Raw genomic sequence first — 13,608 nt, 5'->3', positions numbered from 1 at the left:
TGCGCGCGTGCACACACACACACACACACACACACACACACACACACACACACACACACACACCAGCGACTGTTAAGGAGATAAGAGAGACCTGGGATGACCTCGGTGCCAGATAACGAGCGGAAGTCTATAGAGATAATGCCTGACCCAGAAATGCCCTGGCAGCAATTAAGCGCCAGATCTCCGTAAACCCGACTCTCAAGACGAGAGAACATTGTCTTGATAAGCGTGAAGAACTGTTCTGATGGGGGAGGGGAGGATGTTATATGAGACGTCCGTAGGAGAACATCGGCTTGATAACAAGGAAGAACTGTGGGGGTGTAGGGGGTTATGGTGAACATGGAGCTCATAACATCGAAGAACTGTGCTAGGGAGGGGTGTTATGATTGTGAGAGAACATCTTGATAACACTGAAGAACTGTGGCAGTGGGAGGAAGTTATGACGATTGTGGGAGAACATCGGCTTGATAACAAGGAAGAACTGTGGGGGTGTAGGGGGTTATGGTGAAATGGACCTCATAACATCGAAGAACTGTGCTGGTGGGGTGGTGTTATGATTGTGAGAGAACATCTTGATAACACTGAAGAACTGTGGCAGTGGGAGGAGGTTATGACGATTGTGGGAGAACATCGTCTTGATAACAAGGAAGAACTGTGGGGGTGTAGGGGGTGTTATGGTGAAATGGAGCTCATAACATCGAAGAACTGTGCTGGTAGGGGAGGGGTGTTATGATTGTGAGAGAACATTTTGTGAACAATGAAGAACTGTGGCAGTGGGAGGAGGTTATGACGATTGTGGGAGAACATTTTGATAACACTGAAGAACTTTTGGGAGGCTGGGAGTGTGGGAGGTGTGCGCTACGCATGTAGGGGAGGAAGGGAGACGCCTCGAGTGAGAACGGGAGGTAACATAAGGACGTAGAGACGAGGAGGAGGGGATGATGAGGGAGGAAGGAGAGAGGAAGTGTGAGGTAGTGAGTGTAATATGAGAAAGAAATGATAATGATAATTTAAGAATAATGACTGATAATGATGATAATGGTAATGCTTTAATCGCATTAGTCATGATAATAATACATCAATATCAATGATAATAGTAATACTGATAATTGATGTAATGATTATACGTGATAAATATAAAGAAGGGAAGAGGAATAAGGCGAATTTATGATAATGAAGACGTCTGGCGTCATCAAGTCCACTTCATGAACTCGTGATTGCCCTCCATGGGTCACAATCACTGCTCCTCCCCTCCTTTATTATCACTGAGGTCAGGGATTCTCATCATGTAATTTTATCCTTCTGTAACGCTGGGTCACAATTATGACCTCAACACACCACGTTAAGGGCATATTCACCCCATTTCGCCCCCCCCCTTGTGTGAGCGACGCTCGGCTGGTTAACGAAGGTGGGCGAGCGGAAAGGGGGTTCCTTAATGATTCATTTGCATATTTTGGATGGCTGCAGACCGTGTACGTCTGGTGAAGCGATGGTCATATGGAGGAGTCTTGTGAGCCATCCTGGCTGTATGTTGTCCCGTGTCGCAATTAATCTCTGTGTTCCGCTGGGATCACGATGGTCCCGGGCTGTTGTGTGGGGGAATTATGTGTTACGATGCTTTCTGGGCCATTTATCTCTGCCACACGTCCCTGATCTATATAACCCCTTGTCCTATGTTACTGCTACATTCTGACACATGTGTCCTTGTCACCACACACACACACACACACACGCACACACACACACACACACACACACACACACACACACACATATATACGTATCACTGGCTTATACATATGCCACACGTCCCTGTCAATACCGCCCCCACATATACCCCTACATATATACTATATACATATATATATATATATATATATATATATATATATATATAGATATAGATAGATAGATAGATAGCTACCACACATCCATGCCACACGCCTCTGCCACATACCCATCCTAAATACACATGACAGACGCACACTCCTGCAAAACCACTTTTGCTAACACCTTGCCACACCTCTGTGGCAGATCCCGCGCACAAAGGGAAGGGGGCTCGAATGATCATATTGTCACCTGGAGGAAGTCAGACTGTCCATTGTGGACCTTAATGAAAAAACATAAAAGGCCTCCTTAGAGGAGACGTCGCCAGAGGGCGTTGGGCGAAAAAAAAAAAATGTGTAGAGGAGGAGACATAGTGTCTGAGAAAAATTATTTCATGTGAAGGAGAATGGAATATATTTTTTTTGTGTGTGTGTGTGAAGGAAAGCTGTGTAATGTGGAGCATTGCTCGAAGCTGGTTCCTGAAGGCAGCAGCTGGGTCACTAAACCCACATGGGGACCGAGGATATAATACGTAACACATTGTTGAATATGAGGATGATTTTGTCTTGGTTTAGGATTGGTAATGTGAAAACGGGAAGATTTTGGAAGTTGACAGAAAATGGGATGATTTCTGGGAGGTGTGAGAAAAAATTGGAAGATTTTGGAAGGTGTATGTGACAGAGAATGGGAAGATTTTGGAAGGATGTAGTGACAGAAAATGTGAAGGTTTTGCAAGGTGTAAGTGACAAAAATATCCGAAGATCTTGAACGACGTAAGTGATCGAATATCCAAAGATTTTACGAGATGACAGAGTAATAAGGCAGTGGGCTATTAGAACAACACATCTACTGAGGTTTTGAGACAGATAACATATGTGTTCAAGCGTGTGTCTGTGTGTGTGTGTGAGTGTGTGTGTGTGTGTGTGTGTGTGTGTGTGTGTGTGTGTGTGTGTGTGTGTGTATAGAATACTCGCCAGAGCACAGGCTATTGGAAAAGCCTTATTATCACAATATTTTGAATCCCGTAAGTAACTACAAGACAGGAGATTGATTACGTAGACGTGAGTAACGTAGAAAAACAAGAAAAAAAATCTAAATAAAACTAATGTTTGTATCGATACGTGATGGGGTAACGGAACTATAGAAACAGACCAGCTTGGGAATATTGGTTCGAGGAATAGAATTTGGAGGTGGAGTGGGAGGAGGAGGAGGAGGTGGCGGCTCGTTAGTGTAAGGAGAGACAAGGAATGGATCGCTGTTGGACGGCGACATACGACAATGAGAGCAGCGGAGGGGTGATACACAAGACGTTGTTAGGAGGTGAGGAGACGGGTGGCGATTCGTCCTGAGGTGGAGATGGATGCACAGAGGCTGTTAACGCTGGGGGGAGACGGGGAGCCAGGGGCAGCCAGTTGAGAGAGAGAGAGAGAGAGAGAGAGAGAGAGAGAGAGAGAGAGAGAGAGAGAGAGAGAGAGAGCACATCACCTGGACGTGTGTGCTGACCCACACCACCTGGACGAGTGTGCTGACTCGTCACTTGGATGTGTGTGCTGCCCGAGAGAGAGAGAGAGAGAGAGAGAGAGAGAGAGAGAGAGAGAGAGAGAGAGAGAGAGAGAGAGAGAGAGTAGAGCCAGAGGAACGTACAGTAAGAGAAGCCAACTCCGACGGGAGGCCTGGCACATGAAGGTAGCTTCTCTGTCTCTCTCGTACACTTCTGAAGGCCTGACTCAATCCCCTTTCTACCTCCTCCTCCCTCTGGGGACCTGGTTCTCTCTCTCTCTCTCTCTCTCTCTCTCTCTCTCTCTCTCTCTCTCTCTCTCTCTCTCTCTCTCTCTCTCTGTCTATCTCTCTCCCTCCATAAAGCATCCGGCCGGGAATGGTGTCAAGGGAATGTTTCGGCCATGACGAGAGGCAGAGAGACACTGGCCAGCCATATGTAGCTCCTCCTCACCTCCCACCACCAGCAGGAGGAGGAGGAGGAGGTGGTATGGCTGCTCCCACCGTGCTACACACACACACACACACACACACACACACACACACACACACACACACACACACACACACACACACACACACTGGTGAAACGAACAGATTGATAGAAATCCAATTTAACTGAAGATTATGTTTGTTTATACCTCCGTGGTGTAGCGATTAGCGTTCCTGTCCGTGACGCATTCACGAGGGCATACGTTCAAATCATGGTTGCGGCAGTCGGTCCACCGTCAATCTTGCTGTTCATCCTTCCCCCCAGGGCCCAGTCGATGAAATGGCTGCCCTGGCTTCGGCAAAGGTAAATATATGTTGTACATGTACATAGTTAATGAGATGGCCTTGATCAGGGCGTCCAACGGCCCGTGGCACGTCTGGACTAACAAATAAAAGGAAAATATATATGTACATTACTTGTGACATTGATCTCTGGACCATATACCTTTGACACACATTTCCTGCCGAAAACCTTATCTTAGGACGTGTAATTAGCTGCACGCTGAGCCTCCGTGGTGTAGTGGTTAGTGCTGCTGCTTTTGAATTACTTGAGACAGATTCAAGAGTTCTGGATAGGGAAGGTTAGCTCACAGCCAGCCCTAGCTGTTTCTCCTCCACTTTAGGGTAGGTCGATGACTTGGCACTCCACGTAAGCTGGATAATGTATGAACACATAACATGCATGTAGACATGCACACATCTATATATGCATATGTATATATATAGACCTTTTGTTTTCCTTGCGCTACCTCGATGAAGCAAGGGGTAGTGATGTTATGTATGTGCGTATGTGCGTTTATATATATGTATATATATATGTAGTGTGTGTGTGTATGTGTGTGAGTGGATGGGCCATTCTTTATCTGTTTCCTGCCGCTACTTCGCTGACGTGAGAAACGGCGATCATGTATAAAGCCAAACATTAGCCAGTTTAGTCCAATTCGCATGAAAAGTAGACCGTCGAACTGAAATGTCAATATACAAAAGATTATCAGAAGCTGAGATGATGAGGGAAGAACTCCACACCTTCGCTACTCGAAGAAAGAAATAGGTAATAAAACGGCTCATCCTCGTGTGGCTTGTCGTCACAGGGAAACTATAGGATACGCAAGACAGGTTCGTGCAGTGGTTCCAAGCCTTAGTGGCACAGGGACACAAGCAGACTGCCCAGAGGGGCAGTGTGAGAGATTATATCTATACAACAGACAAAGGGCAGCAACTTGCAGGCGAGCAGGAGGCGATGGTTTGAGATACGTGATATCTGGAAAAATTGATAAGGGTTCATGAAAGAGCTACCACAACCTGACCCCTTGCCGTAGGTGGTCACGTTTCTTACTTGACCTTCGCCTGACCTCGCCTGACGAGGTCATGCGTCTTGCATGTCACCTGTGTCTGTAAAACCAACCTATGTTCATTATCTCTGTGTTCCTGATGTGAGTGAATATTCACAAAAACGCTCAGACCTTTGTCTTTCATATCCCAGATTGCTACCAGCTTATTCCTGAATCGCTTCCTCTTCCGTGATATATATTCCTATGAGTCCACGGGGGAAATGAAACACGAAAAGTTCCCAAGTGCACTTTCGTGTAATAATCACGTCATCAGGGGAGACACAAGAGAGAAATATAACAGTCAGTTGATATCCATCGAAGAGACGAAGCTAGGACGCCATTTGGTATATCAACTGACTGTTATATTTCTCTCTTGTGTCTCCCCTGATGATGTGATTATTACACGAAAGTGCACTTGGGAACTTTTCGTGTTTCATTTTCCCCATGGACTCGTAGGAATATCTTGATCATGCGCAAAATTGTGATCCTTTCCAATATATATATATATATATATATATATGAGTGTAGGTGGAGGAAGACTACGAGGAGTAATGGAAGAACTGTATTGCTTTAACGTTTCGACCGCCAGGGTCATGTTCACAAAGCATATATATATATATATATATATATATATATATATATATATATATATATATATATATACAAAACAATAAGATCATATGGTCGTCAGTTTTCCACTGTTCTAGAACGTTCATTATTGGGCATTACGGGTCGTAACCTCACCAGAAGAGGTGGCCGGAGTACAGAACTTGAGGGTCCAGTTTTGGGAAAGACCAGATCAGGAGGTCGCTGTCGGCCGTGTGATCTCTTGGTACTCTCCTTCGTCGTCATCGCCCAAAGCCACTACTTCGTTACCTTTGTCAACAGCTCGTGCCTCGTCGTCATCGCCCGAAGAAGACTCTGCCTCCTGGGCATTGCCCAAAGCTCTTCGGCCTCCTCTGCATCTCCCAGAGCCTCTTAAGTCATCGCCAAAAGCCTCTCCCCCTCGTCTTCATCACCTGATGCTTCTGTGGGAGGAGTATAGGACGAAGGGTTTGCCATTTTGGGGTGAGGAACAGATCGGGAGGTCACTCTCTGCCCTGTGACCTCCTAGATGCTTCATATATCATGAGGAGGGAACTCTGCACTGTAGGTCAAGGTGACGCTAGTGAACCATTAAGCGAGGACCTGCCAACACGACCCGGCGATGTAGGATGAATAAACCACAACTCCTGTTTTGGGTCAGGTGCGCCTGTATGGTGACGTAGACGTGTCTCGCTTTGAAATCTTTTTTTTCTTGAATATTAGTCTCGATAATGCAAGGTAGTTGCTTCTGACGGGTGTGTGTGTGTGTGTGTGTGTGTAGGAGCAGAGACGGAGGAGGGATCCCTTCCTTCGAGGACATTGCTTGGACAACTGAGGCCGAGATTCAGGGGGGTTTATAAGCAAGGAAGAAACAATAGGAGAGGAAAAAGGGGGGGTTGGGGGTGTGGAAGAGCACGCGCGCGCACCCACAGCCACGTACAGCGAGGTCCACAAGCTTGTAGGACCTGCACGGAGGGGCGGACATACTAGCGGGGGGCGCGCGTGCTCCCTCCCTGTACCTTCCAGTCCACCAGCGACCAGCAGAGAGAGCGCGTCCGGCCGCTCCCAGCCGCCACAGACTGGAGCCCTGGAGGCTTGAACCCATGCTTTCCATACACTGGGACCCAACCTTGGTACATCATATCTGTGTGTTTATCCCTAAATGTGCCTAGACTTATACTAGTGCCGGATGACGAGCCAGTGTTTCCGCTAATAGACACAGAAATCTCTTGGTGTTCTGTACAGAGTTGGAGGTTTGGGTGTCCCTCCTCTAGTTGGTCATATGCATTGGACACCAAACTTGTGAGGGAATGAGGAGGATAGTGTCAACAGTATATATTAAGTGCCAGTGATCATAAAATGCTGAGCGATATCACGTGTAAAGGATATATTCTACAAAACCTCTTCTCCAAAACTTTATATTGGAAACTATGGCCAAATGAAAGTATAGAGACACTGCCACCTGTGACCAATGTAGAAAGTATATGTATAACTCAAAGTATTAAATAATGTGCGAAGTTTGATTAGTTAAGCAAGACTTGCCTGAACGCCAAGCATATCCCTGTGTGACCAGCTGCTGAAGCTGACAACACGTACACAATACTCAGGATCACACTGCGAGTGATGGCGGAGGTCGTAAACCACGTAAGAAGCCACGGCGCGCCTCACGGCCCATAGACCGGGACAGGGTAAACCTGAAACGTATAAGAGAACACGGTGTATGGACACCCTCCCCTCCGCAGCGTTGGAGGGGCCCCCGAGATCTATTTCCTTGTGGCTAATATTGACGCAGGGACGGGGACTCGCGCTCCTAGCGTCCTACTGACGACGGCAGGACAGTCTACTTCGGTCCTCAGGACAAGACGGATAAAGGGTCTGGAAAGGGCACCTCCATCCACACAACGGCGTCTTCCACACATCGGGGAAAGGTACAGTTCAGTGACTTCTCCCTCAATGGCTGGAAATCCTCCCCTCTCATTTTCTTTTTAATTTTCCGAAAGAAGGAACAGAGAAAGGGGCCAGGTGAGGATATTCCCTTAAAGGCCCAGTCCTCTGTTCTTAACGCTACCTCGCTAACGCGGGAAATGGCGAATAAGTTGAAGGAAAAAAGAAAGATATATATATATATATATATATATATATATATATATATATATATATATATATATATATATATATATATATGTAATGTTTTACTAGACTACTCCTGCGCGAGGTTACACCGTGAATGAAAAGTCACCTTTAGCGAGGCTGTATCATTAGAAGTACAATCTTGTTATAGTACTCTCTCCAAAGGAGTTCGCATATTCCTGCTACTGGATGTAGAGCAGGAGGCTTTTGGAAAGAGAGCTTTGGAAACGCCAGAACTCTTTTCTTCTAAGAAATTTGTTTTCTTCATACAGGCATTACGCCAATCCTCGAGTACCTCGCCATGAGAATCCTAACCAATAAGCAAACATCATTACTATCCTCCTCAGAAATTCAATTGCAATGAATTCTATTTCAGCCGCTTGGCCTCGTTCCATCTTACGCAAGGCTTTCACCACCTCTCCTCTTTTCATCAACCCACTTCCCTTTTGCCATTTCGAATAGCAACCGGACCCCACACTATATCTGCCACCCTATCACCAGACACATTGAAGAGTTCTTCAAAATACTCATTCCACCTCATAACTCATCACTTCCTGTTACCTCTTCCCCATTTGTCCATTTCCATTAGCCTAGTGGTTTTTCGGACACCCTTTATCTCCATCCAAACACTTTCATTCTTCCTGAAGTTTGCCGATACTCGCTTATTCCAGGTCTCAATTCAACCCCTTTATCTTTCTTTTGCTTTCCTACCTCCTCCTCCTTATATATATCTCCCAATCACTCTCATTCATTGCCCTTACATAACTCTACCGTAGTTATCTTTTCTCATTCATTGGTAGCTTAACTTTGTCATCCCATCATTCCTTAACATTTCTCACTTACCCACCTTCCACATGGCACACACTCACCTCGCATATGCGAGCTCCACTTCCCGACATGCTAACCATTCCTTATCCACTCCCCTAGCTTCACCTACTCTCGCCTTTTGCCAGTCTTTCCTGTTATTTCTTCACATAAGCCTCTTTTCCAAGATCACTGACTTTTGCCACTTTCATCCCATCCATATGATTTTGTTTTTGCGTAAAGCCTTTATAACCTTTCATCTTTAATCAAATAATGATCTGTCATCCAACCAGTTGCCCCTGTCAACACGATCACTTCCAAATCTCTCTTCTGCACGCCTATTGTCCAGTAACTAATCCAATAATGCCCTTGTACCATCTCCTCTAATCACCCTTTTTATACTCCTGTATGTCCCTGTTATGAAGCCAGGGATTCCCAATCACCAGTCGATTATAATCTCGGAACTCTCTCTCTCTCTCTCTCTCTATCACTCTCTCTCTCTCTCTCTCTCTCTCTCTCTCTCTCTCTCTCTCTCTCTCTCTCTCACATATATATATTACCTTACCATATCTTTCTGCCTTAGGATACCCTTTTATCCCTAAGAAACTCCTGCAGCACACAGGAAGCTGGCCACTATATCCTGGAAGTTAAATGAGCAGTAAGTGTTCAGTGTCTTGATGGTATCTGTATTGTGGGCATGAAGGGTCTTGGGATACGGTGGCACTGTGTTTCAGAGGTCTGCGTCAAGAGAAGAAATATGTTCATTGCCTGGGTGATGGAGCGAGGATGAGTGGGGGAACATGGATTGCATTACTGTGGCAATGATTACGACCATAAGCATAGATTTCTCTCTCGTGTTTTGTTGACATTGTAGCTTGCGTTCTCCCTCGTAATGTCTAAAGTGATTCGCTACCGCAAAGACTCCCTAAATCATCTTCCTCTTTGACCTACGGCTCTCGTTGAGGCAATGGACGTTCTCAAGAGGCGTTTCTCGTAAGTAACTTCCAAAGAAGCTGAACCTTAGTAACCTCATCCCGTGGCTTCTCTGTTTTCCCCAGCGGGCGCTAATTACTTACTCGGGAAATGATCCATAATCGGAGGAAACTTTGAGGAAACTTTTTTTCCTGGATTATTAAAGTGTAATTGAAATTCTGAAACTCTGTACAATATACTTGGGAACGCGTGGATGTGTTTATTTTTACCAGTATTGAGGAAAGTCTCGCATAGCGCACATCTGGTATTTACCAATGTTTTCGACAAGTCTAGGAAAAAAATACATTTGCACAAGTGTTGTAGCGCATAAGTTGTTAGAAGCGACTTAAATGGTCGTGAGAACAGGGTCAGGGAACTTTTGGGACCCTGTATAGATTACTCCTTTGTTCACTTAGATTATAGAATGTTTATAGATATATCATTAAAGTCAGTTCAACGTGTATTTCAGTGGTTAATTTTCTTTTTCATGACAAGAAACATTCAGAACATTTCCCCTCCACCTCTAGGTATCCCAGGTCGTGTACATTATTTTCTTTCATACTTCGCCGTTTCCCGCATTAGCGAGTTGGCGCCAGAAGTAGATGAAAAGGCCTCTTTGCTCACTTCCATTCTTCGTACACCACATTTTGTCATTCTGTTTCCTCCATATCGCTCTCGTGCTTTCTCGTATACTATCTACGCCTCATATCATTTCATGCCCATCTTTGCCTTTCTATTGATCTTCACATATTCCTCAGTGCGCCCAGGATCATCGCCCCCTGATCCACCTTGTGACTCGTTTCAGCTCCCACGGCTACATTCTGTGTCCTGTCCACTCCCACGTCTCTGTTAAACTTCATGTCCCCAAGTTTTCTCCATTCAGACTCGCATCCCAAATAACCTCTCTTCACTATTAAACTTAATACCTTTACTCCCAACTTTCTCGTTTCCCATAATCTTCCAAACTCGATTACCAACTTTTACAGTTGCTCTCTAGAATATGCCACCACCAGCACCGTGTCCTCAGCAAACAGGAGTTCACTCGTTTCGCATCCCTTCCCTCTTTGCGGACCTGCCCCTCTCCCTAACACCCTCTCATTCACCACCCCTCACCATCCCATTTATTAACAGATTAAACAGCCATGGCGACATCACACACGCCTCTCGCAGACTTCCTCTTCACTGCCAACCACTCGCTCTCCTCTCTACCTAATCCCACAGGCTTACATTTTTATATATATAGGAATGGTGTGGTTGAGCGGGCATCCAGTCACGTGCAGGTATTACGGGTGCAAAAATAGAAATGTTTTGACTTTACCAGCATTGTATATAGTAAGCGGTTTAGCTCGTTGAACGCTCGGGGATGCCCAACCTGCTGTACGACAGTTTCAACAGAGGTATGGCTTTGCTGGCAGCCAAGGGCAACCACAGAGTATCTGATCATTTTCATGTATTATTCCTTTAGGATTTTGAAACCTTTAGGATTGAAAACGACCGGGGAACTGCAGTAGGGAGTTAAAGAGGAGACATAACGATGATCCTACAGCGTAATACACCATATCACTATCAAAAAACTCATAATATATTCATTTCATTATTACTATGAATGTACACACAGCATAAAAACTATCTTTACCCCAGTGAACGAAGGGTTGCGCAATGATCACCTGGCAACTTAAGAGGATGGTATGCTCTCGGATGTTTTCGTCCTTGTGTCATATCATGTCGCTTCCAAAGTGTAAAAGATCATTTTTGTGCCGGGTGTACCTTCGTTAAAGAGACGATAATCGTATAATCAGTGGATGAATACCGAAAAACTTTTGCACTCGAAGCGATAATGTTGAGCAGGACGATCCAAACACTCGACCCACATCACTGGCAGAAGCTTTCTCGTGAGTCTACCAATCTGTGACGGTGTCCAACCACCGAACCCTGGTAACATTTCTTTCGTCCTTCGTTTCTTTTCCCTAGCGATGTCTACCCAACTGTAGCTTTGATTCTCGTCGATAATTGCGACATCTTATAAAAAGCTAATTGTCTTTGGAGTATTTGGGGAGGGGAATATAATGAAAACGGGAAAAGGGAGGGAGAGAGAGAGAGGAGAAAGGGAAGTGGTGTGGTTATTGAGTGTGGGACTACTGGTGACAGGAATCTATCACCCCATTGGCTGTTGGTCTTCGGTCCAGTGGTGGTCCTGTACCACCAGATGAAAGTGTTCTTGTGCCGTACAAACACCGTTGAAGATGTCCTTTCTATTTCGGCCTCTGGTGTCTCCTTCAACCCACCTTGATCACTTGATGTAAGGTCGGCTTTAGTGGGTATCAAGATAAGCTGTTGATTCTTATCGTACGACTGAAGCTGTATTATCGTACGACTGAAGCTGTATTATTCTGAGGTACAGATCTACTAATAATTTCTATAATGATTTGGAGAGATGAGTGTCAGTTGCAATCCCTCTGGCATGATTCAATTTACTGTCTTGCTGTGTGTTTAATTAGCTTTCATTTCACTATTCGTATCCATCATTTATTGATGCTACGTAGAATCGTATAATACAAAGTCTGTATCAAGTCTTGTGTAGGTCAGAGGTTTGATGAATGTGGTTGAAATTGAATGCCATATTACCATACACACCAAGAGTACCTTGAGGGCGACGGTGTAAGCCTTGAGGGCGACACGACGACCTTTGTGTCTGATGGCCCGGCCTTTAACCTGACCCTGAGATATCAGAACAAGGATCATGACCCCAAGACTAAGGGTCGTGTTGTAGTGTCCGTATGGATAGATACGTCTCGAGGTCGTGAATAACATTATATTATCTTTCATTTACGTTTATCTATAGTTAAATCAAGAAACAAATGACGAACGCTTGTAAAAATAAAAAACGGGAAATGTTTTCTAATCGTTTTCTGACAGACTAGATAAATGCTATCAGTCTCTCGCTACTGTTTTCAAAACGTTTGCAATAATATCTTGATTGAATCGCCTTCGACCCATAATGTGTCTCGTCCTGGCGAACACTTTTATGAGAGAGCGACAATCCAGCGTTGATTCCTCCCGGCGAAATGAAGGTCTATGTGTTAATGGCTCCAGCAACATGCATAAGAACAAGCAGGGACCTCTGTGGTGTAGAGGTTAGCGATCCTGACCGTGAAGTATTCATGGGCTGCATGGGTTCGATTCCTGGTAGCGGTAGTCTGTCCACAGTCAACCCAGCTGGTCATCATTCCCTTGGAAGGTTGATCGATAAAATGGACACCTGGCGTGGACTGACATACACACGCATTCACACTCGCATAATAAAATGGCCTTGATTAGGGAAATCAGTTGCCACCGTCGCCTCGGGTAACATTAAAAAGATATTTGATGAAAATTACCTCGATTTTTCCCAACTATGATGATTCCTTAGCGAGGGTTTAGTGCTGTAAATATATACTTTTTGAATGAGGCTCCTAATGAGCTACGACTATATAGAGCATAATTATGAGATGATATACTGAAGCATACTTAATGAGAAATATGAACGAGAAATTACCTGTGCATATATATATATATATATATATATATATATATATATATATATATATATATATATATATATATATATATATATATATTTATTATACTTAACCGATGTCTCCTGGGTTAGCGAGGTAGCGCTAGAAAACAAGATGAGGAATGGCCCAATCCACCCACATACACATGTATATGCATAAACGCCCACGAACGCACATATCCATACATATACATACACAGACATATACATATATATACACATGTACATATTCATCCTTGCTGCTTTCATCCATTCCCGTCGCCACCCCGCCACACACGAAATGGCGTAGGTTTTTTTTATATTTTCCTTAGACTTGGCATATAGAGCAAGTATTTCTAGGGATCTGAATGCTCTTGAAATGTCTTGGAGTCCATAATCTTTAAAAAGCATTTTCTTATATCTGTGGGATTTCAT

At 44.6% G+C, this 13,608-nt stretch overlaps 1 protein-coding gene across 3 annotated transcripts in view; it reads left to right on the top strand.

The window, feature by feature from the left end:
• The window catches only part of LOC139748047 (PDF receptor-like), a 168,421-nt gene that overhangs the window by 67,549 nt on the left and 87,264 nt on the right, over nucleotides 1–13,608 (top strand). For 2 of the 3 annotated variants that reach the window (XM_071660621.1, XM_071660618.1), the window contains exon 1: nucleotides 6,773–7,660. The exons of the other annotated variant lie outside the window; for it this stretch is intronic. The gene's annotated coding sequence lies outside the window, so the exon portion shown is untranslated. Of the gene's footprint in view, nucleotides 1–6,772; nucleotides 7,661–13,608 lie in introns of those variants that run through there. 3 annotated transcript variants of the gene reach the window in all.

This window comes from Panulirus ornatus, chromosome 72 (genome assembly GCF_036320965.1).
Source record: "Panulirus ornatus isolate Po-2019 chromosome 72, ASM3632096v1, whole genome shotgun sequence".
NCBI lineage: Eukaryota > Metazoa > Arthropoda > Malacostraca > Decapoda > Palinuridae > Panulirus > Panulirus ornatus.
This window is presented reverse-complemented; position numbering and strand designations above follow the sequence as displayed.